We start from the raw sequence: 27,701 nt of genomic DNA, 5'->3' as shown, positions 1-27,701 counted from the left end.
TGGGCAACCAGCCTAGCCTTTAAGGAAGAAAACAAATTGTTATCACATGAGTAGGGAAATGTGCCTTTTCCTGAATGGATTCCACACTGGACAGGCTGAGGAGAGCCATCTGCTCACAGCGGCGGTGGCGGCAGCCCGAATAAGGGTAGCACACTTGCTTGCATGCATCCGATCTTCCCTTTTACTGCCTGGCTCGGTCCAAGTCGTCTGCTCTGGGACTCCTTTAAGATACCCAGTAAGAGGCACATTCTACTGCTAGCTGAATCAAGGCTGGGAAGCTTGCAAAGAAACATTAGGTTACTGAGGAAACAAAGTAGCTGACTCACACTGAAGTGGAAAAGGGACCCAAAGGAGGAAGGAAAGAAACCAGGTGAAACAGAGTGAAGAGCAGGGATGGGAGCAAGAGAAACCAAGAACAAATATGAAGACTTCAGACCAGGGAGCAAGGGAGGAATGGACCAGAACCATTACATCTACGATCATGTAAATGTAATTTTCCTTTACAGTGAAACTTTATTTTTAAAACAACTTTTGGCCCATGAAAGAGGTGGAGGTGGTAACAAAGTTAATTATGTCTCATAATTAGTCATTAGGACTAGATAACAAAGCCTTCAGCAGTGTACCACTCTAATGATGGAGGACCAGCATCTGAGAAATATAATAGTTTATTAGCATAACCACATATGCAAAATACATAGAACCACTGTCACAGTTAACTTGTCATTGAATGATTAAATATGAATTCATAATTAGAAAAATCCACACTGTAATTTATTGGCTTTCCTGACTGTTCTGGTTCATTAAAAGTTGATTACTAAACAGTGACCTCTAGTGGCCCATAATTTTCTACTGCTACATTGTTTCTTTTAAAGAGTCAGCCAGGATACATTCCAAAAACCTATTTACCTAAATAAGGCTGTTACTCTGAAATGTTAATATTTTTTCCCTATAAAGGAAAATACTGCTTTCACTCATTCTCTTTTTAAAATGCATTCCGTGTGACAAATACAAAGTGGTAAAAAAAAAAAACACCTTTCTTGTTTCCACACATTCATTAACAAATGGTGACTGAACCCCTATGTGTAGGACTCTGACCTGGGTGTTTGGAGTATTTTATTAATACTTAGAAACTGTATTAGATAATAATAGAATGAACTTCATTCATTCTAATTAGAACCTAGGTCAAACTTAACATGACACTCATACTATTATCTATTCACTGCCTATATACACATGGGACATGCTGAAAACATGTTTTAATTTAAAATTCAAACATACTGGTAATTTCAGATCACTGAATACCAGACTATTGAGGTTTATGTTAAAAGGCAATTGACTAGTACTGTAAAAAAGTAAAAATTAAAAAAAATCTAGCTTATTTCTTAAATTTTTCTCAGAGGCCTTTTTTTAAAAAAAAAAACAAAAACTAATAATGACACTTCTCAAGAGATCTACTTCTATAGCACAAAGCAAACTTTCCAAACATCATCTCTCCCTTAGGATGATTATATTTTTAAAGTATTTAAATGCCTATAGTAATGTTTTAAGTTAAACCCAACTTACAATTCTGTAAACATATCTGACTTTATTACTTGCTACCCAGGTATATTCATTATTAAAACAAAGTTTCAGAAAGGCTCACATTATGAAAAGATGACTTTGGGTATAGTATTGAAAGAATTACATGTATATATCTTCATCCCCCCAATTCAGTCATGGTATTGATCCTGGTTCTCTGAAGTAGTGGCAATGCTGCAGCTTCCTTAGATGATGTAATTAAGCCTCCAATAAATTTAAGATGTAAACAAAAGAAGCAAACTTCATGTACTATTTCTACAGAACACGGGGGTGTGGGGTGCCAGTTGTTTCCTGTGATGATTTAAGATAGTAGCTGGATAATGAGTTATACCTTCTGTAAGAACCGAATCACCATTTAATGCTATTATCAACAGTTCATGACCCACCAGCAAGAAATGTCAACCTGATTAATATAAACACTGCTGACCTCAAAAAAAAAAAAAGAAAAGAAAAAAAACTTACTCCTTACTGTTACTAACATCTACTGTTCTTTAGTATGAAAATATAAAAGCCAAATCTTTAAGTTAAAATATTTTCCCTATGCAAATTTTGCTAAATGAGAGTTGGTAAGACTCTGAAAAGGTAGAACTGAAGACAATACTTAAATATATAGATTGGTTACAACTAAGGAAACATCTTTTTGGAAATACACGATTTTGTAAGTTCATTGTGTCATTTAAAATAGTTGCTTTATCTTTTTAAACAGACAGCATTAACTGGGGTTAGAATAAGATATAATTTTGGTTACAAAGCTCACTGTTAAATTTACTTCTGATATACAAGTTTCAAAAACAACCAGAAATAAGATCAGAAGGATCTAAAAACAGAGATTTTGAAATGTCATATTTCCTTCCATGAGCACAGGTATAAGAATGTTGGTATGAAAGATTCCTTTTTCTCAGTGTAATTGTAGTTCAGTCTGTTTCTGCTTTACACAATGAGCCATTTTTAACTGTAGGTAAACCTGAAAATGTGAAATTTCAGAAGAGGTTATTTAATGCTGTTATTTTCAGATTCCAAAAGGTAAGAGAAAAGCATATCCTATGATTGGGTTTCAGGAAAACACATTAGTAATTTTACACAATGGACAGCTGATCTTCACTAAAAATGGAACCAAATATTCCTCATTACAATAAGCTAGGTTTTCAGCATCTACAAAAAGTAAACCAACTTCTGCTTCTTTGTGCCTGGTTTAAAGGCTGGGCCTCTAAGAAAAGCATCTGACAACCGAACAAGTCAATATTCTCTATAAATGACTGCCAAGCTTGTAAAAATTTCATTTATATCAGGCTTTCTATGGTAACCAAGAGTTTACCCTGAGACCAATATTAAGGAAACAACCCAATAAATCCAGAATGAGGAAAATTTTAAGATAATTGATCTGGACTCCAAAACTGTCAACATCATGGAAGACTTTTTTTTTTTAATGGAGAGTATGGGAACTGCTCTAGATTAAAGAAGGCTGTAGACATATGACAATGAAACATAATGCTATTAGACACTGGATCAAAGAAAAGAAAAAAAGCCCACTTATTTGGAGGATAATTGAGAAAATATGAATATTGGCTCTTTATTAGATGATACTGAATCAATGTCAAATTTCTTGGATGTGATAATAGTCTTGGAGTTACATAGGAAGATGTCCCTGTTCTCAGGAGATTTATTAAAAGTACTTGGGTGTAGATGAATGCATTAGCCAAAAGAAAAAGTTTAGGAGGCTGGGGGGAGAGCCTATAAATTGAAATTAGAAACAGAACAATTAATTAGATAGCAAAGCACTGCTCCATCTATAAAACTCTTTAAACCAAAATTCTGGTGAGCTTTTACCCTATATGCTGATTATTTAGAAATGTTTCATGAATTCTGTTTTTACTGTCTTTAGGCAGGGGGTGAAGAAGGAAAAATTCTGACCTAGAGACCAATGTAGATAAATCCTTGTACTCTGATGAATAAAAGACACTTTATTAAAAACTTCTGAGTTAAATTTTTATAAACTGAATAATTCTTCATTAGTTTACATTATTATATTGCTGAGTTACCCTGTATCTCCATTTTAACAATCAGGTATAATATATATATGCTTTCTGTCCCTAGTAGCTCTAAGTTTTCCCTGGCAATAGCTTCCCAAGTAAATGAGTAACCACACTAATGGTATTTGTTCTAGGGTATCTACCAGGGCATTATGTATGGAAATTACCTAGCTGAGTTCCATCTGAGGGTTGTTTTACAAATAAAAACTCAACCACCAAAAAAAAGAGGCTAGGTATTTTTATCCTACTACTATCTGACTCACATTAGTAAAGAAACCTGGAAGTAAGGTTCACAGACTGTTTCTATGACACTTTCCAAGCTACTGAGTTACAGCTTATGTAAATCTATAATGTTTACTTCCATTCTAAAACGACACCACGAGTATATTGCACATGTAAACTTTCAAAATACACAGAAGTCTATTTGAATGATCATATATCTAGGGTTTGGTAAGAAGTGATAAAACCAAATTAGAATATATGTGGTTGTTTTTCCAATGACTTTACATGAAACAGAGGTGTCAAGAAAATAAATTCTTCCCCTGATTTTAATGAACGGAATGCAATCGATTATAGTAAGACCACAACAGATATAACTCACTCTAAGAATCATCATCCCTTGCCTCCTTAATAGATAAGAAAAAGTGAGAGAGCAGGTATTTACACCCAGGTCTTCTGAGCAGCACTGTTGGGTAAAAAGAACCTTGCGATTTGTACAGATCCACTCATTTATGAAACTGCCACCAATGAAAGCCATCTGAAAAGAAAAGCTTGAGCACTTAGAAAGAATCTCAGCTCCTAGGAACTAAAAACTATCTAGATAACTAGAATGATCTGCCTAAAAATTCTAGGAAAAATTTTCAGATAAGCATATTTGTAGGGATTCCATAGAAAACCCTTTAAACCAAATTTCTGGTGAGCTTTTAGCCACTAAATTGGTAAAATGTATTTACCAAAATGTTTGGTAAAAATGATTGATTAGGTGTGTTTTGTGCTCTTCAGAGTTTATACTGTAATTTAGATCTTTTCTTTTTAGAAAGATTCATGCATCCACTCACTCATCTCTCAATTCAACCCAAGTTTGGGTGTCTACTATGTTAGGTTCTGATGTAGGCACTGATATGGCAGTGAACAAAACAGAACAAATCTCTACTCTTGTGGCGCTTATATTCTAGTAGAGTCATTATCAACTCAAATTGCATATTAGAAACAATTCTTTGAGACTCTCATGTAGGTGGGGAGAAAGCAAGAGAGGTAGAAATCAGAATGGAAGTAAAGAGGTTAGCTTCAGATAAACCCCTGTTGGTTCATCCAGGAACAGAAAGGCAGAGTATATGTAGGTTAGTAGATGTGGTCATAGGATCCTATGGAAGTTCTTTCATAACTGTCTATCTTCTCTCCGAAAGTAATAAGGAAGAGGGATCCCTGGGTGGCGCAGCGGTTTGGCGCCTGCCTTTGGCCCAGGGCGCGATCCTGGAGACCCAGGATCGAATCCCACGTCGGGCTCCCGGTGCATGGAGCCTGCTTCTCCCTCTGCCTGTGTCTCTGCCTCATTCTCTCTCTCTCTCTGTGACTATCACAAATAAATAAAAATTTAAAAAAAAAAAAAAAAAAAAAAAAAAAAAAAAAAAAAAGAAAGTAATAAGGAAGATCATCAGCTGACATTGGGGAAGGTTACTAGCGGCTGAAAGAGAGAAGAGAAGGTATGAAATATTGTTTAGGTAATGGAAAGAGTGAATGGACTGTCAAGCAGTCTTAATGATCCACTTGAGATCAGTGATCATTAATTTACAAGAGCAACCAGGCCAACATGGTCATCCGTTTACTCCACCATGTTCAGCTACTCAAGGGCAGGTACAGGGCAAATGAATAGCTGGATTTGCTCAGGGATGGGTCTAATTCAATAGGAGGAAAGAGGAACAAAAGAGAGTTGTTTATGTATAATCATAGACCACGGAACATAAACTGATAGGAAAGGAAGTGGAGACATGAGGACAGGGATAAAAGAAGACACTGTTTTATTATTCTGCTTCAGTTCTCACTCCTTGGGCACGGTCATTAACTATACTGCTTATCCTTTTAACACCTGAAATTCCCTTCTTTTAAAATACTCAATTCTTTTTCTTACAAAAGGTAGCTTGATTACTTTTGTTCAGGAATGACCAAACATAGCCTAAAATCATAGTTTCTTTTATATTTCAGGGCAATTTAGTATTTGTGGGTCTTTCAGCATTTAAAGACAAAGACCTGAATATCATTTTTCTACTTTCATAAAAAAGAAAGGAGATTCTATTATAAATAGAAATCTGGAGACAGATCAATTCAAACAGATTTGGCCTTTCATGGTTTCCTTGATAAAGGCAAATCCTCTAGAAGAAATATAGTACTTGACTTTGTCTCCAACTTTATTTTTAGTGAAGTACATTTGAGAGATGAAAGGTACTTGTTTCCTCTCTTTGGATACAATTAGTATTTGAGATTAGGGGTCAAAAATACTTACTGCTAGGATTTAGGATTTAGAGGCAATCTCTTTCTCTCTTTTTTTAGAAAGAATGTTTAGGATTTTTTAAAAAGTTGACAGAGAGAGGGAATGCACATAAGCAGGGGGAGCAGCAGGCAGAGAGGGAGAAGCAGGCTTCCACACCAGGGAGCCCGATTGAGGGCTCATCTCCCAGGACCCTGGGATCCTGACCTGAGCTGAAGGCAGACACCTAACTGACTGAGCCACCCAGGTGCCCTCAGAGTCTCTTTTGAACAGAACTATCATTTGACTATCTGTTCCTCAAATGGTAGGTAATCCATGCTTCTTTATTCTCTTTGAAACATCACTGTATGCCTTATGAGTCCATAATCTGTTTCTTACAATTGATATATAAAAACCTCTAAAAGTAAAAGACATATTCTTCACTCATTTTACAGCAAAATCTCACCTGAACTGAGGTGAGGTTATTTACAGTCTCCCTTTATTCTGCTTAGTTTGAATATTCAATTATTTCACTGCAGAAATAATTAATGTGTCTGATTACAAGGGGCTGTCCTGGATTCTACTAGGGATGTTACATAATATATATGGTAAATATAAGGTTAGTATCTTTCTAAAAATCAAAAACAAAACTCACATGGCTCCAGGAGTTTCTGGCTTGGTCACAGAGTTAATAGTAATTCACTTCCACTTCCTGAATGATTATGATGTACCAGGCACTGTTTTATAAACGTTATTTTTTTTAAAGATTTTATTTACTTATTTGGGACACCTGGGTGTCTCAGTGGTTGAGCGTCTGCCTTCAGCTCAGGGCATGATCCTGGGGGCCTGGGATGGAGTTCCACTTGGGCTCCCTGCAGGGGGCCTGCTTCTCCCTCTGCCTATGTCTCTGCCTCTCTCTGTGTATGTTTCATAAATAAATAAAATCTTTTTCTTAAAAAAAGATTTTATTTACTTATTTGACAGAGAGAGAGAAAGAGCACAAGCAGGAATAGAGGCAGAGGGAGAGGGAAAAAAAAGCAGGATCCCTACTGAGCAGGGAGCCCAATGCAGGGCTCGATCCCAGGACCCCAAGATCATAACCTGAGCTGAAGGCAGCTGCTTAACCGATTGAACCACACAGGTACCCCTATATACGTTATTTTAATTTAACTGAACACTGAGGAATGAGTCTTTAAATCCCAGGGATGTTAGAATTTATGAACTTTAATCCAGTCTTTTCCCTACCTCAGAATCCATCCAGCTGCTCTGCCACAGTGAGGAGCTAAGCTAGCCACTCCCTGTGCTCATCTGGTAGTTTTCATTTCTCTTTAATCGGACACAGTATATTACATGTGTAAAACGCACAAACTTTAAGAGTCAGCCAGGCTTCGGTTTGAATTTGCTCTACCTCCACAAATAGCTAAGACATGTTCCTTAACGTCTTTGTTCAATCTCTTCTACATAAACAAAATAAGGGGGGTTAGGGGAAATACTACTTACACCACAGGATTATAAGTGAGAATCAAATGAGATAATGTCTGTAAAGCATTCAGCTACTTTGTAACAGTACCTGGCTGGGGACTTATTATGTAATTGTAGTTCATGAAAAAATAACTCTCCTTTACCTATCTCTACCAAAGGCAGGTGTATGATGCTGTTCACTTTCTAAATTACAGACGTTATTCCATAAAACTCTTTTTCACCGGGATCCCTGGGTGGCGCAGCGGTTTGGCGCCTGCCTTTGGCCCAGGGCGCGATCCTGGAGACCCAGGATCGAATCCCACGTCGGGCTCCCGGTGCATGGAGCCTGCTTCTCCCTCTGCCTGTGTCTCTGCCTCTCTCTCTCACTGTGTGCCTATCATAAATAAATAATAAAAAAAAAATTTAAAAAAAAAAACAAAACTCTTTTTCACCGAAATAAAATGATATTCACATGATAAATGCTCTTGTTTTCAAAGGACCTTTATTTTGATTTCAAGAGCAGCTTTATTAGCCACTGAATGTCACAGATACATGGCTGGCATACAGAATCTTAGAGCTAAGACAGATGTTAGAAGAAGCATAAATACTGATCAACTATTATATCCCAGGAATATGACAACTCAATTCTTTCAACAAGCCTAACAGGTGGCTATTATTGTCCCAATTTTTAAAATAAAGGAGAAAATTTTCAATTTAAATAACTTAGACAACATCACAAAACTAGTGAAGAACAAGATGTCTTTGGGGCACTTGGCTGGCTCCGTCAGTAGAACATGCAACTCGATCTCAGGGCTGTAAGTTCAAGCCCCATGATAGGTATAGAGATCACTCAAAAATAAAATCTTAGAAAAAAAAGATGCCTTTATCAAGAGCCAGGAGGAAACAGTATCCATGATGCAGCCCTAACACTCTTAGAATAACATTTTTAAAACTTTTTCTATCTTCTCTCCCCAGAGAAAACTACTTAATACCTTAGTGTCAGAGAATACATTTGTAATAAACACAGTTTATATTTTTTTTACAAAAATTGAATCATATTGTGTTATTGTCTCACAACCTCCTTTTCCTAACAAAACACCATAAAACTTTTTCATGTCAAATATTTATCATTTTGATTCATATTATGTAATTTAAATCCTGATTATTAATTCCCTCCTCCTGGGCATCAGGTTTTTCCAAGTCATTATTTTACATCAATGGTTCTTAAACTTTTTGGTCTTACATATTATTGAGGACCCCAAAGATTTTGCTTATGTGGATTACATCTGTCAGTATTTATTATATTAGAAATTAAAACTAAGAAAATTTTAAAATATTCCTTAATTTACTCAAAAATAATAAACTCACTATATGTTACATGCTTTCATGAAAAATAAGCTTTCCCCCCCAAAAAAAGAATATTTACTGAGAAGAGTATCCTTGTCTGACAATTTTGCAAATCTCTTTAATTCTGGCTTAATAGAAAACCGCTAGATTTTTATACCAGCTTGAATACAAAGGCAGATTTATGTTGTTTTGGTTGAAATATATAAAGGAAAAGCTGATTTCATATGGGTATATAGTTGGCAAATGGAAGATTATTTTATATCATCCTTGCACAGGGGCCATGCTAATCTTCTCTGTATCGTTCCAATTTTAGTATATGTGCCAAAGCAAGCAATGGAAGATTGTTTTAATAACGTTTTCAGACAATTGTGATTACCTTTGATATTAAACCCAAACTTGACACGTGGTGGTTTAATAAAGACCAATTGCACATGTGTAATCTAAAATTGTTTTCAATGAACTTTTTTCAGTCTGTCACATTAAGATCTGTCTATTTTGCACTTTGAATGCATCTTTTACTCAGGTGTAATTCTGCAACATCATACAATGGTCTTTTGGAAAACAGTGGTTCGGTGAGTTATGCAGATCTTCCAAATTCCTAATATCACATACTAGGAATTCTTTATATAGCACATTCCTTAATAGTACAACAAATGTCATCGTAAGTCTTTGCCATTAGGAAGCTGTCAGGCTCATAGCATCAGATACAAATTTTCAAAAATTCTAATTTTTGCTAAAAGATTCAATTTTATCATGGCAACAAATACTTTTATCAGTTTTTCCTTGAAGTAACAGGATCTTTGTTCTTTTTCTATAAAATGTCTTGTCATAAATAAAAATGGTGTTCCACAAAAAAGTAGATACTTCAGCAGGGAAGTCAATCACAAAAGCACTTTTCCTCAAGACAACCAGAGTACCTACTGTGGCAGAAGTGTTATATGCATACTTTCCATTTCATCACACAAAATATTAAAAAAACACATGTATGCAAAAGTCAAGATTTAATAAAATTAGTACATTTTATTGCTTCATCAAAGACCTTCTTAAGCGAAACTACATGTGTGTCACAATGAAGAACACACAATGTCTTGATTCATGCTAAGGGCTTATAGTTTTACTCACCATTCCATTTGCACTGTAATATTAGCATTATTATGAAAATAATGTTGACCTCATGGCCTCCCTGGAGGTCCATGGGAACACATGAGAGCCAGAGAACACATGAGGTTCGTGAGAGCATACTGACAACCAGTGTTCTCAACAATGCTAAAAGAACATTCAGATAGCTAAATCTTTATACACATTCTTAATTTGTGGGGATAAAGTCTAGAAAGTGGAATTACTAGAGGAGTTAATTATTTATATACATGTTTCAAAGCTTTTGATGCATATAGCCAGACTGTTCTCTGAACTGGCTGAAATAATTTACATCCCCAATAGCAGTCTATGCAGCTACATATTTCCCCTACCTTTATTAAAAACAGACTTTTGTATCTTCGCCAATTTGAAGGTTAAAAATGGTAACTCTTCTAGACTGTTCTTAATGTCATAAAGTGCAAGTTGCTCTAGTATGAACTACTTTGTTTCACCAGAATTTGGTTGCACTAAACATAAGCTTTGGGCTTGTAACAGCAAGTTTCTCAATTTACTAGAAAATGCTTCTAAGTAGTTTTCCTATCCTTAAAAAGCTGTATTGTCTAGTTACATGATTTTTTAGAGTAGGAATGTTATAAGACAGCAAAATTCTCAATTTAAGAACACAGATGTAAACTTTTTAATAGCAAGCATAAAGCTGGCCTTCTTCCCGTTTATTCTCATCTGAGATGAGTGGTTATATAATTCCTCCACATAAATGCAGTCCACCTCGACACACTGACTTCATACCAGTTCACTTACTTTCTTTGTAGTTAATTCTTTAAACAGGTCATTTTTGCTTATGAGCAATAAATCCAAGATAAATTATTAAATTATCACTGATTTCCTAGAAAACAAGTATGCCCTTATGACAAATATGAAAGAGGGAAAACATGCAAAGTAATATTGTTTTTCATCTTAACTAATGGTCAACATGAACCCTCAGGAAGGTGGCCAACCCAGTTTCAAGGTTTTAAGAATGCAACATAATCCAGACTGCAGTCTAGAGCAAATGTGTTTAAAAAAAAAAAAAAAAAAAAAAAAGCCTACAGTCTTTGAAAAGGAAGGGCATCACTCTGGGAAGTGTTAGCTTTGTGGATGTAACAGTGACCACCTCTACTTTCCTGGGACAGATTTCTTTAGCTTAACAACCCTCGCTGGTGACTTGTGACATTCTCCTGCCAGTCCCTGCAGGTCCAGTACCCTGACAGGCCATTATGAAAAGGCTCTCTAACAGGGCCACTGGCTGTCAGAAGCCACCAGCTGGCCTGCCACAGCCCTGCAGTCGCCAGGGTCCAGCTGCCAGTCTGGGCGGTGCTGTCCATGCTGAGCAACGTGCCACCCAGCTGCTGCATGGTCACGTCCATCTGGAGCTCTCTAGCTAGACAAATCTCTATGCCTGTCAGATCTCTTCAGCAGGCCTTGTTATGCAAATTCAATTACTCAAGTGTGCCCTATTACTGCTGGCTAACTGCTCCTAGAACCAATCTCACACTGACAGTCAGTTCACATTTTTTGCTCACCAAAAAGTACCTCATTTATTCTTGCTTTGCTATTCCCTTGTATCATTAAGCTGAACAGCCAAAGTCCACGGTATTCTAACCTCTCTGCAGTGGGCTACTGTTCTCCACAAAGAGCGCAGGGGAAAATTAATTACAAAAGAAAACCTTCTTATCAGACATGAAGTGGTATTAAAGCTGCAGCCTCCCTGCACTTGACAGAGATGATTTTACTACCAGAAATAGGAAATTTAAATCTTAATGACGGAAAGGAATACCTGGTATAACAAGTTATACTGGACCAAAAAAAATGAATTATTAGGAGAAAAATGCCATAGTAGTACTTTTACTAATACTCACTTTTAAATAAAAAGGGAAGTGACAAGAAATTTCAGGTAAAGTTCATGCTGATGGCTCCCTGCCTTGTCTACAATTCCCACTCCCATGTGCCCCTCCCGAGCCATGCACTCCCTGCCTGTTCCTCCCTCCTCCCCACGTGTCCTCTTCACCGCCTCCTTCAATTAAATTTCTTTCTCTTTTAATAACTCATCTGAGCCAACAAATAATTTGGAGATTATATGGGATATAAGTACTCAAGGCAATTAACCATTTCTAAATTCAGCTTAGGAGGAAAAGAATCCAGCTAAATGTTTGCTTATGAATCATGCAATGATACAAACACCAACACAAATTTAGCAAAAACAGGTACTACAGGGTAAAGAATGATATTTGGACTCCATTCCCCAAGGAATGTTTCTAGCACAGGAATGTTTAGAATCTTTATTCTGAAAATAGTAATTCACTGCAGATTGCAAAAGTGAAAGAATGAAGACAGCTGGCCAGGCAAAAGCTAAATTTGAAATCTATTTCAGGTTTAAAGTCCATAATACAAGGAAGGGAAGATTACTGGTTTTAGCTGGTTTTTTTTTTTTTTTTTTTTTGATTTGCTTAATTTCCTAAATGAATCTGGAAATAAATAAGGGAAGGAGGTCCTCCAAGGCAAGAAATGTTGTTTAAAAATAATAACAATAAAAATTATATATATATATAGTACTGTATATATATATATATGCGCAGTATTTTTGCATTAGCATACATACATAGTATTTTTTAAAGTTATTTATTTTGAGAGAGAGTGCACAAGTAGGAGGCAGGGCAAAGGGAACGGGAGAAAAGGAATCCTTAAGCAGACTCCCTGCTGAGGGCGGAGCCCAACATGGGTTTCAAGAACAAGGACCCCTAGACCCCAGCCAAAATTAAGAACCGGCCACTTAACCAACTGAGCCACCCATGCGCCCCCATGGTATTTTAAATACATATAAATATATAGTATAGTCAAATATACCACAAAATCATCTTATTATCTGATAATTTACTAATTTATATTTCCTTAATTTTGCTTATAGAAATCACTAACAGTTCTTCAATTATATCCAAGGAATCAACACTCTAAAAGTATATTTTGTTATATTCTCTACTTATTTTTTCTTTTTTATCCTGTTCTTGATCAAACAGGAAAAAGTGTGGTATCTTTATGCTTGCCCTTCCTTACACTCCTAAAATCAATAGTTTTTAAAAATTGCTTATCAGGGCACCTGGGCGTCTCAGCTAGTTAAATGTCTGTCTGCAGCTCAGGTCATGATCCCAGGGTCCTGGGATCAAGTCCTGCATTGGGCTCCCCACTTTTCAAGAAGCCTGCTTCTCCCTCTCCCTCAGTCTGCCACTCCCCCCTGCTTGTGCTCTCTGTCAAATAAATAAGTAAAATCTTAAAAAAAAAACAAAAACAAATTAGGAACCATTCATATTTGTAAGAAATAATACCTATCTCACAGTAAGACTTTTTTTAATGTAGGAATGGCAATATTAGGAAATAAGGCAATACTGAAAATGTGTTTTTATCTAATGAAATGTTTTTATCTGCATTTATATTTCTACTTATAAATGCAAATTAACAAAAAAAGTGTAAGTCAAGCATATGTCTATTACATTTAGACATCACTAAAAAGCTTATACTTTAATTAGGAGAAACCTAAAATTTATTTTAATTGTTTAATTTTTATGGTGGTGACAGGGTTCAAAACACACTGTCCTAAAATATGGCGCCTTGCCATATGATGAAATTTGAGAAACTGCAGATGCAGAAACAACTCTCTGACCTTCCCTTTCTCCCTTGAAGTAGATCATAAGACCCTCAAGTGAGAGGTACCCTCCCTATACCTAGAGGAAAGGAACATCCTTATCTCCAAAGACAGAGGGACTCGGGGGATCCCAATGAACAGGCCCTGCAAAGCTTCCCCCAGTTTACTATCCTCACCTGATACCCTTTGTCCTATCTATTTTCCCACTTTCTACTACTCTTCATCAACCTTGGTCCAAAAACAGCTTTAACCACTGGCAGAGGTGGATGTCTTCCTCCTTATGAAGACTCCCTATTACATAAAACTTATATTAAGTAAACTTGTATGCTTTTCTCTTGTTAATCTGTCCTTTGTCAGTCTAATTTACTGACAAAAGAATCAGGGGAATAGAAGGAAAAAGATATTTTTTCCTCCCCTTCGGTGAATAAACATTTTTTTCCAAATCTTTATATAAAAAGTAGAAAATCAGTAACCAGGACTCATCCTTGAACTACTCTGTTAGAGTCTCAAATTTTTATCAACTGAGAACTTCATTTTTTTACCTTAATAATTCCAACAGTGATCTTAATAATAGGACTAATTAACACCACTGAGTACATACAATGGATCAAATACCTTTCTCTAAAGGTAAACCTATGAAGTAGGTATTACTAATAATGTCCATTTTACAAATGAAGAAACTGAGGAACAGAGATGTTAAATAACTTCTCAAGATCATATGGCCAGTTTGCATCAGGGAAACTAGCTCTGAACTCCACTGCCTCCAATTTATTACAGAAACTAAGAGAAAACTGGAACTCAACCATGTAATGTGTAAGACAATTACCGTATTGTAAATATAGTCTTGGGAAATATGCTCCTGAATATAAATTAAACTGAAGACAGTTATGACAGCAGTTTTCTCTATGGTTCATTTCTGGAAATGAATGAACTTGCCCAAGTCTATACAACTAGTAAGCAACTCAAACTTGAGTTTTGAATCCAAATCCCATGATCCTTCATCACATCACACAGACTCTTCTCAAAGCTCTAAAAGTCCTGTTTTGCGAATCAGAGTTCTGATATGGTTTCAAGATTCCCAAATAGTAATGTATATTTTTCCCCTCTGATTATGTTAGAACATTCTGGCAAAGTCAACCCTGAAGGTTTTTTGGTGAGAAAAAAAAAAAGGAAAGATAGAAATTCTACTATGTGATTTTCACAAAAAGCAAAAGCCTTAAAAAATGGCATTACAGTAAGGACTATGCTCACACAGGAGATTCAATGGCCATCTTTTTACAGATCAGTGGCAGTTTTTGTCTTACATATTATTTAAGCCTCAAAATAATCGACACATAGTATCAGTACTAAGATTCTAACCACTTGTAGTTATGCCTAAAAAAGTCAGAGAAATCAAATAATTTACCCAAAGCCACATAACAGATAGTGGGAACAATGAACTCAAATCTGTCTTCAGACTCCTAATATAAGTGCTCTTTTTACGATACCCAATTTGCTTTCATACTGTAATTATATACTTTGCTGCCCCAATAGTTAATCAGAATTTCCTTCCTATGTAATTCTGTCCACCCTTCAAAGCAAAAAATACTGGTCTCCAAATTTCTAAATCATCTGAATAGTTTCTTCTTGATTCTTTCAGAAGCATAAAGTGCAAATATAAAGGATTCCCACAGAACGAAGTCAGCCAAAAACACACACAGTACTTCACAGACATCTGACTGATAGATTTTAAAAGGAACATCTGCTATTACTTAGCCACTACCCATCTGATCCCTTTAGAGCCCTACCTCTATCTACACCTCAGCTGTATAGTGTTCTGAAGGTATCTGTTAATTCCTTCAGAGTCCTAGATAAGGATCTCACTTAATTCTATAAACTAGAAATATCACTTTCTTCAAAGTCTGGTCATAATATTAGCACCTGGAATTAGAAAAGCACTTTCTTATCACATTGAGAGCATACTACCAGGAATGGCTAAGTAAAATTATATTTCCAGCTTTCAGTGAGGTAGCCTGGTGGTTTCAATCCCTAAATACCTCCCTCAAGGAACAGAGAAATGGTTAGTGGGGCAGAAGACATCTCAGGAAAGATTTTAATACTGCAAGAGAACCACATTAGTTTTTTTTTTTTTTAAGGGGCTTAAATGATAACACCATCATATTTTGGTATCAGATGGTCTCATCTAAGACTTCAATATTTTTTTTAAGACTTCAATATTTAATGTTAAGCTTAGCTTTCAGCTTTTTTAAACAGACACGCAATATAAATTCTATTAACTGAGTACAAGTAGCAATTTTCATTTAAAAACTTTTCAACAAATCTCAAGTCTCTCCCTGGAAGTAAATTTTAAGTTAGTGAGGACGTGAGCCCTCATAGCTGAGTCCACTGCAAGTTCTGTCTCCAGTGAACAACACAGGTGATTTCATCATTTAGTTTTTATTATCTGCAAGCATTTGCCCAGAACACAATGTAAGGCATTTACAAAGATAGTATTTTTCTAAAAAGTACAACTAAATTTGCCTTCTGAAATTTAGGCTAACAACTGTCTTGTTAGCCTAGAAAAAGGGACGTTTTCTTTCTTTTTTTTTTTTTAAGGTTTTATTTATTCATGAGAGACACAGAGAGAGACAGAGGCATAGGCAGAGGGAGAAGCAGGAGCCCCACAATGAGCCCGATGCAGGACTCGAACCCAGGACCTTGGGATCACGCCCCAAGCTGAAGGCAGATGCTCAACCACTGAGCCACCCAGGAGTCCTGAAAAAGGGACATTTTCTAAATGGAGTCATGGGCTTCCCAAAACGAAATATACTGCTACCATAATTTCTCATGCTATCCTTTCCTACCCGCCCCTGCTCCAATCTACATAAATGCTTTTCTGAATACAGTGATTCTGAAAGAGACTTCCTGTGTCTTGCCAATCTGGCTCATCTCATTTCTTGCTACTTCTCCCTTCCTTTACAACCAGAAACTTCAAAATCCAGAAATATCCAACTGCCAGAGTTCAGTAAAAACATTGTGCTGCTTCAGGTTTCTGCATCCCTGCATATGCTGTATTCCTGTGGCCTGAAAATAGGCCTCCTCTTCTCCCCTTGGCAAATTTCTATTTATCTTTTAAAATGTAATTTAGACCTCACCTATTCAAAAAAGTCAATCATGAGATGCCCTAAATAGATCAATAACTTCATTTTGAACATTGTGTATGTTACATTTAGTACCATGTGTTGCTTTATGAATATGCATCTGCCTCATCTAATACATGATGATGACCTTGAGGGCCCATTCATCTCTTTCCCAGCACTCAGCAGAGTACAGGAAACACAGGAGTTGCTCAATGAATGTTTGCTGGATGAAAGGATGTTGAAGAATAAAGAACAGAATATGATGAAAAGGGACTGGATGTTTAGTCAGGAAACAAAAAGAGAAAAGAGAAGAAGAAATGGAGGACAAGGATAAAAACAATTTAAAAACCTACTGGGACCAACTTGGATATTTCTTATCCCAAAAGCTGTACCTCTACTTGGTTCCATCCAAGGCAGGAGTTATTCTTAGTGAATATCACGGTTGACTTTTAGTTCCTAAATCTAAAGTACTTTGAGGAAAACAACTGAACACACTATCATGTTACCACATTTCCTAAAGCCATGACTCTAGCTCAAGGTACCATCCTCACATGGTTGGCCTATTCCAACAGACTCCCAGTTAGTCTCCCAGCTTTTACCCTTTTACCCTCTTTTTTTTTTTTTAAATTTTTATTTATTTATGATAGTCACAGAGAGAGAGAGGCGCAGAGACACAGGCAGAGGGAGAAGCAGGCTCCATGCACCGGGAGCCCAACGTGGGATTCGATCCCGGGTCTCCAGGATCGCGCCCTGGGCCAAAGGCAGGCACCAAACCGCTGCACCACCCAGGGATCCCGACCCTTTTACCCTCTTATAGAAAATCCAGATGTGATTATCCTGCCTCCCTGCTTAAAATATTCAATCAAGGCTTCCCACTGTTCTTAGTATAAAGAACAAAATGAGTAGCATGACTAAAAGGAGCTTGATAGGCCAGCCCAACTCTTTAGCCTCATCCAAACCACACTTCCCTTCAAATGTACCACCCTCTGTTTGGAACATTCTTCTCCTGTGCCTAGTTAGTTCATTCCCTCTTGAAGGTCACAAATCAATGGTTACTTTGTCCAATAAGACCTTCCTGACCTCTAGGAAAAATCTCCCCATCTACAGAATCCTTTAGCCCATCTTATCCCACTGCATCATAGTAACAAAAATACTGTATAGCTTTTTGTGGTAAAATTAGTATCTGTCTCCCCTCAATTAGATTATGAATTTCATTAGGGCAGGGATGGTTTCTATTCTGATTACTCACTTTCTAGTGCCAATGGAGTATCAGATCCATACCAAAAACATCTTAAATATTTGTTGAGGAACCGAATGAAAACACACATTAAAATTAAGAATCATGGGATATTTCCTTAACCTCCTTTAAACCAAAAGCTACCATTGTGTTTATGATCAAATTCATTAAAGCATTCTCATTAGTAACAGGAACATGACAGGCACACTTATTATTACTACTATTATTCAAAATTATTCTGGTAGTATCACCCAATGTAAGTAGTAAAGCAAGAAATAAGAGATCTAAATTTAGAAAACCTAAGGCAAAATGATCATTTTTAGAACTGGAAAACCCAAGACAGCCAACTGAAAAACTACTAAAAACATAAGAAAATTCAAAAAGGAAGTTGAGTTCAAATTAATATGTAGAAATCAATACTTTTCATATTTATGAACAAGAATAGTTGGAATGCTAAAAAAGAAAAAGAAAGGCCTCCATGTATACCAACAACAGTAAAGATAAAAGGACTTTGGAATAAACTGTACAAGGAATGCTTAGGATATACAAGAAGAAAACTTGAAAATCCTAGTAAGAGATATAAAAGATACAAAAATTGAGTAAATCTTACTCTTAGACTTGGTCTTGTAAATATACCAATTTTCTATAAATTAATCCATGAACCCAGTATAATCTCAATCAAGATATTAATAGAATGTTTTGCGAGAAACATGATAAAATGACTCTCGTGTCTATTTAGAACAATAAAAAAGCAAAAGTAAACTGGAAAATTCTGAGAGGGGAAAAAAGACCAATGAAAGACTACCTACCTTTCCCAGGTAGGATAGACAGGAAAATAAAGCAACAGAAAGTAAAAATGTCCTACTTAAGGAAAAATCAACAAGGAGATATCAATAGAAGAGTATGGAGAGCTCAGAGTAGACCCAAATACACATGGCAATTGAGTGTATGAAATTAAAAGAGTCCCGGGTCCCCAGGATCATCCCCTGCACCAAAGGAGGCTCTAAACTGCTGAGCCACCAGGGCTGCCCACTAGATTGATTTAAAGAAAAAGTAATCTAGATCTTTACCCTCCTTCCCTCCACCATAATAAATCCTAAATGAATCAAAAATTTAATTTTAAAAAATGAAATCATTAAGCAAAATAAAAATGTGTAAATCTTTTTTTAAATTTTATAATCTTGGAGAGACAACAGGACATAAAAGTCAGAAGTCATAAAAAGTAAGACTGACAAATTCAGTGATCGAAGAATTCAAAATTTCTATTTTTCAAAAAGTACTATAAACAAAATGAATAAAGAAGAAATGACAAACTGGCCACAAATATTTGCAAGATATATATTTCCCCATACATACTCACACTCTGTAAAATATAAGAGCAGGAGTATAAATGTGGGTATGGGTATATGAGGGAGTATGTTTTCTCTCTGATTTATTCCCAGGCCTAGACTAGTACTTAGTACATAGTAGATAGTCAATAAATATTTGTTGAATAAATGAATAAGCATTTGACACTAATACATATCAATTAGAAAAGATCAATGCCAAAAAAAAAAAAAAAAAGAAAAGATCAATGCCTAGCACAGTGCGCAGCAAATCCTAAGTACTCAACAAATATCCACCGAAGGAATGAATCCAATAAAAACATGTCCAAAGGATAGGAAGAAACAATTACTGGAACAAAAAAACAAAAACAAAAATAAATGGCCAGGAAACATTATTAAAATGCTCAAACTAAGGAGAATCTGGATGGCTCAATGGTTGAGGATTCACCTTTGGCTCAAATGGTAACCCCAGGATTCTGGGATCAAGTTCCGCATCACACTCTTCTCATGCAGCCTGCTTCTCCCTCTGCCTATGTCTCTGCCTCTCTCTCTCTCTCTCATGAATAAATAAATAAAATCTTTAATAATAATAATAATAAAATGCTCAAACTCATAACTTGGAATTTTTAAAAAATGAAAGAAAGAAAATTAAAACCCTTATGCCATTTTTTAACTATCAGACTAGGAAAAAAAATAAAGATAGTGTTGACAAGAGTATTAATAAATAGGTTCCTATACTGTTAATGGAAGATTTAACTTTGGTGAAAAACCTGGCAACATCAATCAAAATTTAAAATACACAAACTCTTTGACCCAGTAATTCCATTTCTTAGAATTTCTCTTAACACAAACTCTTTGACCCAGTAATTCCATTTCTTAGAATTTCTCTTACTGGGATGCCTGGGTGACTCAGCAGTGAGCATCTGCCTTTGGGGGGGGGGGGGGCGGCGGGGATTCCTGGAGTTCCAGGATCTAGTCCCACATCAGGCTCTCTCCAGGGAGCCTGCTTCTCCCTCTGCCTGTGTCTCTGCCTTTCTCTCTGTGTCTCTCATGAATAAAAATAAATCTTAAAAAAAAAAAAAAAAAGAATTCTCTTACTGATAAATTCATGTATACTGTACATACATGAAAAGATCTATGTCCCAGAATATTCAGGGTAGCCTTTCTATAATAGCAGAAGTCTGTCCAGTTAATGGAATGCTTTATAATAATTAAAAAGTATAAAATAAATCTTTTCTATATCAAGACACATAAAATTACATTAAGTGAAAAAATAAGTTGCAAAAACCAATCCCATTTTTGTTTTTAAAAGTGGCATATGCAAATACACATTTAAAACATTTAGACATGGTCTTACTAGGAAATACAAAAGTTAAGAAGAAAAGGTGGACAAGTGTATTCATTTCATTAAAAATTTTTGAAGGGAAAAAAAGCAAAGACAATGAAAATAAAGGAACGAGGAATAAAAGTTACATAGAAGATTTTTTTAAACAGAGAAGTGGTAAGAAAACCTGATGGCCCTAGGAATCCAGAGTTATGATTTGTATCTTTATTTCCAAAAAGGATTCTGTGATAGTTTATGATACAAACACACGAACTTGTAAGTGCTAAGAAGAAACAGAGTGGGTCCTTCATGTTCACCATGTATTCCCAGTGCCTACTAGACAGTAATGACTAAGTAAGTATGTGACAAACTAAAACTACAAGTGAGAATGGAAACCATACAGAAACAGGGAAGGCTTGAAAAGGATGATGATTATTACTAGGTGCCAAAATCTAGCTCTGATTTCCTAGCAGCCTCAGTAAAAAGAAAAACTTGGTATCACAAGCCAATAATCTTCCAACAAGTACACAGGCTACCCCCCACTGTGGGAGGTGGTGCCAGAAGCGCGCCCCCCCCCCCCCCCCCCCGCCCCAACCAGAGGTATTTACATACTCTCCACAGGTGCTATAACCCTGGTCAAAGACCTGGGTGCACTTCAGACACCACTGAGACCACCTAGTACTCCGATGATGGTTCACCACTTTTCTCCAACATTGGTGCAAGACTGTGAGCCTCCTAGTATCCTTCGCTAAGTTGCTTCTAACTATTAAAGCTAGGAATATATAAAAGCTAGAACATCAAAGATAAATGAGCTGGAAAAGGGAATTTCAGATTCAAAAACTAGTCAACTTTTAATTCCCTACATTAAGGAAGTATTAATGCAAATAACTGAAATTGAGGAGAATAATTATTTACAAATCACCCTACAAATTCAGTTTAGGCTACTACTTTATTCCCAGATTGCATCCAGTTGAGCTAGAATGGGAATCCCTGAAGAAAGAAAAAAAAAAAAAAACAGTGTCTTCAGATGATGACATGTAGTTAGGTTAGACTCTCCTACCCATTTTTAGTGATGTTTATCAAAAGGATTTGATCAAACATTTGTTTCAATGCAATATCTAAGTGCTTGCTAGTACCTTTCAACCCCAGCGTAGGTAAACCACAGATTTGCATAAAAGCTACTAGAAGTAAAAGTTATACTAGTCAAATTAGAATTAAACTTAAAAAAAAGTATGGACAAAGAGGGACACGCCTCTTAGAATATTAGAAATATGTACAAAGAAATCTTTTTAGCAATACAACCAAGAATAACTATGCTATGTGAGAGAGACTTTAACACTGTGTCCCTTGAGTAATCTCTCTGTGAACACAAGAGAACTACATAACTTCTTTGCTTCCATTATTATTTTGCAAAATAGGAGCAATTCTTCATTATGCAGACATCTCTCCCTGTATGCTCAGAGAGAAAAGGTTTTGATTACTTCTACTATTTATATTATTTCAGACAAAAGTGATCATCATTTCTGGGTTTTGTTCCTAAACCTTTGTAGAAGAGACAAAAAAAAAAAATCACAAGCGTCAGTGAAAAGTACACATTATTATTACTGATCTCCTGATGGGCTTGTTTCCCCAACAGTTTGAATACTATGATTCCATTTTCTTCAGGAAACTGAAACAAACAGTAATCTTTCCAGATCAAACTTCCACCAAGCAGTTTTAGTACAACATTTATCATACCTAGCAAAACCACCAGAGGACAACTCCATCTGCTACAACAAAACAGAGAAAGATAAAGGTCTCCAAACACTTAATAGCACTTTCCAAAAAAAGGGCCATAAACCTAACACCACTGAAAGAGAAATGCAATCTGCACTTTGCAGACCTAGACAGGAATTGCTTCAATACTATCTTTTTCCCTCTTCCTCACCATAAAAACTACCCACCCCTAGTTGTGATGTACAGATCTACATCCCAAGAGTCTTAGGAGATTAGGAACCCACAAGTGCCAACAAAGACAGGAAACAAGGACTTCTTTCCCACACAAGCTTTATCGCCATTTCATTTCAATTAATTATGTATTGAGTGAACACTGAAAAGAAAAGCAAAAAGTATGCCCACTCAGAAGCACAACCAAGACAAAGTACAACTCAAACTAGACATATGATAACACAATCACCCCTATCAAACCAAGGTTAGATGTGGAACACCTTAAGAGAATATGAGAATGATCCCACCCATTTGTTTTAAATCATTACTAGGAAAGAATAATTAAAGGGCCCATCAAAAAGCAAACACCATATCAAAGACATGGGTTCACATAGGAACATATGGACTTAAAGAGTCTACCAAAGCTGTGGCTTGGGGTCCGAGGAAAAAAATTTACTAAATGCCTTCCTTGGGTCCAATTTAAAAAAGAATGGAAAGGAAGGAACTTACTTTAAGGAATTTCAGTGGGAAATGCAGGGGAAAAAACAAACAGAAGCAGTTGGATAAATTTTTCATCCTAAACTCTATTTCGAATCCTTTTACATTGATTTTTTTAGTTTTTAAGATTACAATTAAAAGTCAGCAGGAAAAAGTAAAATAATGCAAAGAAAATTAAATGTTGATGACTCAAAAGATGAGGGGGTTAGGAAAGGTATTTTTTTCTCCCTTCAAAAAGGTTTGCATGAAAAATTATAAATAGATGTTTGTTGGTCCTCTTTGTAATTACATTGCGATATCATATAAAAAAATTCAAGCACGTTTAAAATTCAGGGGCATTTGGGTGGCTCAGTGGTTGAACATCTGCCTTTGCCTCAGGATGTGGTCCCAGGGTCCTGGGATGGAGTCCCACCGTTAGGCTCCTCGCTGGGAGCCTGCTTCTCCCTCTGCCTAAGTCTCTGCATCTCTTTCTCAGTGCCTCTCATGAATAAATAAATAAAAACCTTCATTTTTGTTGCCAATGGGAAAAAAAATTCAGTTTAAGTTACCATGAGGGGGTAGCCCAGTTGGCTCAGCAGTTTAGCACCTGCCTTCAGCCCAGGGTGTGATCCTGGGGACCCAGGATCAAGTCCCGTGTCAGGCTCCCTGCATGGAGCCTGCTTCTCCCTCTGCCTGTGTCTCTGCCTCTCTCTCTCTCTCTCTGTCTCTCATGAATAAATAAATAAAATCTTAAAAAAAAAAAAAAAGTTACCATGGGATGTGGAGAAAATAACATTTCTTAGATGGTAAAATTTTGTCTTGGCAGAGCAGGGGAGAAGTGCCAGGTGAAGAGTCACATCCGCACAGATGCACATCTATGATTCTCGATAGAAAATAAGTGCGAAATAGTAAATGGTTAGAGCGTGAAACCACAAACAGCCCATTTCCACAGTACCTTTTCCCAAAACTCATGCCGCAGTTATGATCCTATCTACATGACACATACTACAAATTAAAATAAAAATCAGCAACTCCTTATTTTAGAATTTATTTACCGTTTATTTTGGTATTTAACTATATTGTAAACATATTTAATAAAAGGTGTTCAGCATGGACATCAAAATTATTATTTGGAAGTGCTACTTTCCCTATTATTTTTAACTCTACGTCCACATATAGTTGATAATACTTATAAATTCCCCAGTTATAAATTCTCCCTTAAACAACAAAAACAAAATTGGTATTTTTCTTTTGAAGTCCTTATTTTCCTTCACCCTCATTACTACAGTTTTCCCATATCACCTTCCCTTCATGAAAACACTGCTGTATGTTCACATTAGCACACTTCCTGAAATATCACAGCTCATCCTTTTAAAATCACAACCTCAATCTTCAAAAAACACATCACGATTTAAATCTGATATAGAGATAAAGATCACAGATTGCTCTTTTTTTTTTTTTTTTTGATGAACAATTTCATTATTATAGGCCACTTTGGTTAGAAAGATACCATCACTGAAGTCAAGTACAACTAAACTTGACCTTCATCCTGTCATAATCAGATGACCCAACAAAGGTCTCTTCCAATACAACCAAAAACAGGAAAAGAACAAAAACACAAAAAAATAAATTTGGCTGAACTCCAGTTTTCATCACTATCTAGTTAGACGGTTTTTTGACCAGTAATAATCTTTATTCCCTTGGAATTTACCCTAGTAAGGGCCAGTGTTAGAATATCTTTCTTTTTTTTTTTCTTTATTGCCAGAAATTTCTTGCCAATATTCTCTGCTCTATCATTTCCTTTCACAGCAATCTATATAGTAAGCATTTCTAGAAACAACATGGATATAACAGGCTGGGAATATTAAGAATGAAGACAACAAATTGAAATAAAAGAAGATTCACATATGACTACCAAAAAACCCTGGGAACTGGTATGAGGCCCTTTTTTAGTGTTCTAAGCTATAGCAACAAGAATGTTGATTTTTCCCTGTTGAACACAACAACATAAGGAAAAAGGTTTCCTCTTCATTCTTCTTTCCAAACTACTGCCAATCATGTTTGAAAAAAAAAAATCATGTTTGGAACTAGAAATCTAGAAGGATGAAACCAGATTATCAGACTACTTAAACAGATGAAAGTCTCAGGGTTGTTTTCCAAACATGCATTAGCATTTCAAACTTCAGCATACTTGAATTTTATAAAATTCAGAGAAAAACTGGCAAAGAAAAATGTCTTAACCATGAGATTTTCTTATAGCCTTCAATGAAATCTATGTTTTATATAGTTAGATGATGGTGAGTGTGGGTTTGTTCATTTCTTTTAAAAAACATAACCTGAATTAGGTACAGAAAGTATCTTTCAATGAATTATCTTTAGGATAAAACTATTAAAACACACACACCATCCCATACACATATATACACATACACACACACCCATACTACTTTAAAGGCCTTTTGTTAAAAGCTGTTGAGACAGATTTCTTTAGTAATATGACTGAAGAATTGTATATGTTGAGAGGGGTTAAAAATATTGACAAGATAAAAATCATCAATTCCCAACACATTATGACTCAATAAAACACCAAACAATAGTTGTAATGTCAAATAGGACTAAAGAATACGCTTCATTATTATTATTGAGCAATAAGCTTTACACACTGTTAGTCTTCAGTCTTAATGTTGAATACTATACACATACCAAAAAGTATACATGCACACTGAAACTCTCATTGATCTTTTGTAAAGGCCAATTTTTGGTATTTAAAAAGTTGTGACTAAATAACTTATTTTGGAAAATAAAAAATTTAAATCACAAGTTAAAAGAGAAAACATATGTGAAAATGTCCTGTACACACATACTCTAAGTAAGATACACTTTGCCTCTTTTTATACCCAACTTCTATAAGACCTTCCATGGAAGTTATTTTAGGTTTAAAACTTATGGTTTTCACTTCCAGTTCCACATTTTTTTGTCTCCTTTATTCCTGTAGTTGGTTAGATTCAAACATATAAGACCAAAAACAAAATTGCTTTAAATGACCTATGGTGGACTTTTTTAGTCGACTAATAATTCTTTCTATATTTTGATTTGGGGTGGAGTGTGTACTAAATGGTGATATCAACGGAGCATGAAAAAGGATTTCCACTGGTTTTGTTTTTAAATAAACAAATCAAAGCTTTTTCATTATTGTAATAATCTAAACAAATGCCAGACTTGAAGGTATTAGTCCTATATAATATTTTTAAGTCTTCTATCTAAAATGCTTTCTTTTTTGCTACATTACGCTAATTCTTATAATAATTACATGTTGTCATGTGGTCCCTTCCTAAATAAGCCTCAACTTCCTCACAAAAAATGATAATATGCATTTCATGAGGTTGCTGTAAGGATTAAATGGTTTAAAATGCATAAATACCCAGCATGATAGCCTGATACACCAAAGGTACTTAATAATAAATATTAGTTGCCTTCTAGAAAATTCTACATTATGAAACTTTTTAAAGTTGATTAAAGCAAAGCTATTTTGAATCCATTTATTGATAAGCCCATGTGAATTTTATGCTTTTCACTCTATTAAGATTGTCAGACTTTTTTTCCCCAAGGAAGCCTGGGGATGGGGTGGGGTGGGGCGGGGAGAGGGGGCACAGCAGGCAAAAACTGAAAGAGAAAAACAACACAGATGGTGTTGCCCTTACTTTCGTTTTCTTAAAGTATTTTTTTAATAAGCTTGACTTTTTACCACCTTATTATCTATTTTTCCAAGAAATACATTTTTGCTTAATTTTGTTTTGTTTTGTTTTGTTTTAGGAAGTCTAAAACTAAACAGACATCCCATGCTGAAGTACACCTCAAAGCGGGTTATTTTGGTTGCTGAACGTTTTACAGCATAAGGCCAAGGTCTCTTTAAAAAAAAAAAAAAAAAACCCTCTTTAGATTACTGACAACGAAGCATTCTCTCACAGTTATGAATTATTTCACATCTCTTGAAGGTTTAACTTGGTCAATTTTATATGCAAAGACACTTTCTCATTCTTTACTTTCAATCCTGCTGTTTTCTATGCCGCAGAATGCTAAACTCACCGCAACCCAGCTCACTTCTCAACACCCCCTTTTCCACGCCAACACCCACCCCTCGCAAAGAGATGCCCCGCATTGTTTGTGCTGAGTTGGAAACAATACACTTCCACTGCGGTTAATTTACATCAGATGCTGCCTGGCCTGGGGAGCAGTACTGTCTTTTTCACTCTTTCTTCTCGCGCTCCCGCCTCCCGTTTTTTTAATTTAAATTACTCTTTTTATTTTAAAAACTTCCGGATGTTTTATTACCTTGGCAGCTTTACTCTTTCTCTGGACGGACTAAAAAGGTAAGTTTAAACAGTTTTTGCCAGGTTAATGTCTTTCCTTTTTTTACACGTGTATCTGACAACCAGAATCCATAGTGTTAACAGTACAATGGTGATGTTGCTTTTCTACCAGCTAACTCACGTTGGGCACAATTTCACTGTCCTTTGTAATCTAAATATACCAAAAACAAAAATGTTATTTTACATGCAGTTAGCTGGCTGTTCTCTAACCATCTTTATTAATAGCAACGCATGTGCTCCTGAAGGATACAAGAGGATTTGATGCTTGTTTT

The 27,701-nt window shown here is 35.9% G+C and overlaps 1 protein-coding gene and 1 non-coding gene across 2 annotated transcripts in view; both read right to left on the bottom strand.

The window, feature by feature from the left end:
* HIBADH (3-hydroxyisobutyrate dehydrogenase) overlaps nucleotides 1-27,701 on the bottom strand; it is a 108,418-nt gene that overhangs the window by 44,773 nt on the left and 35,944 nt on the right. The gene's annotated exons all lie outside the window — the stretch shown is intronic.
* On the bottom strand, nucleotides 9,111-9,214 carry LOC140609644 (U6 spliceosomal RNA). The gene has a single exon (XR_012011397.1). It is a non-coding gene; the product is annotated as a U6 spliceosomal RNA (small nuclear RNA).

The sequence above is a fragment of the Canis lupus genome, chromosome 18, assembly GCF_048164855.1.
Source record: "Canis lupus baileyi chromosome 18, mCanLup2.hap1, whole genome shotgun sequence".
NCBI lineage: Eukaryota > Metazoa > Chordata > Mammalia > Carnivora > Canidae > Canis > Canis lupus.
The sequence above is the reverse complement of the archived record's forward strand: the minus strand, read 5'-3'. Positions and strand labels throughout refer to the sequence as shown.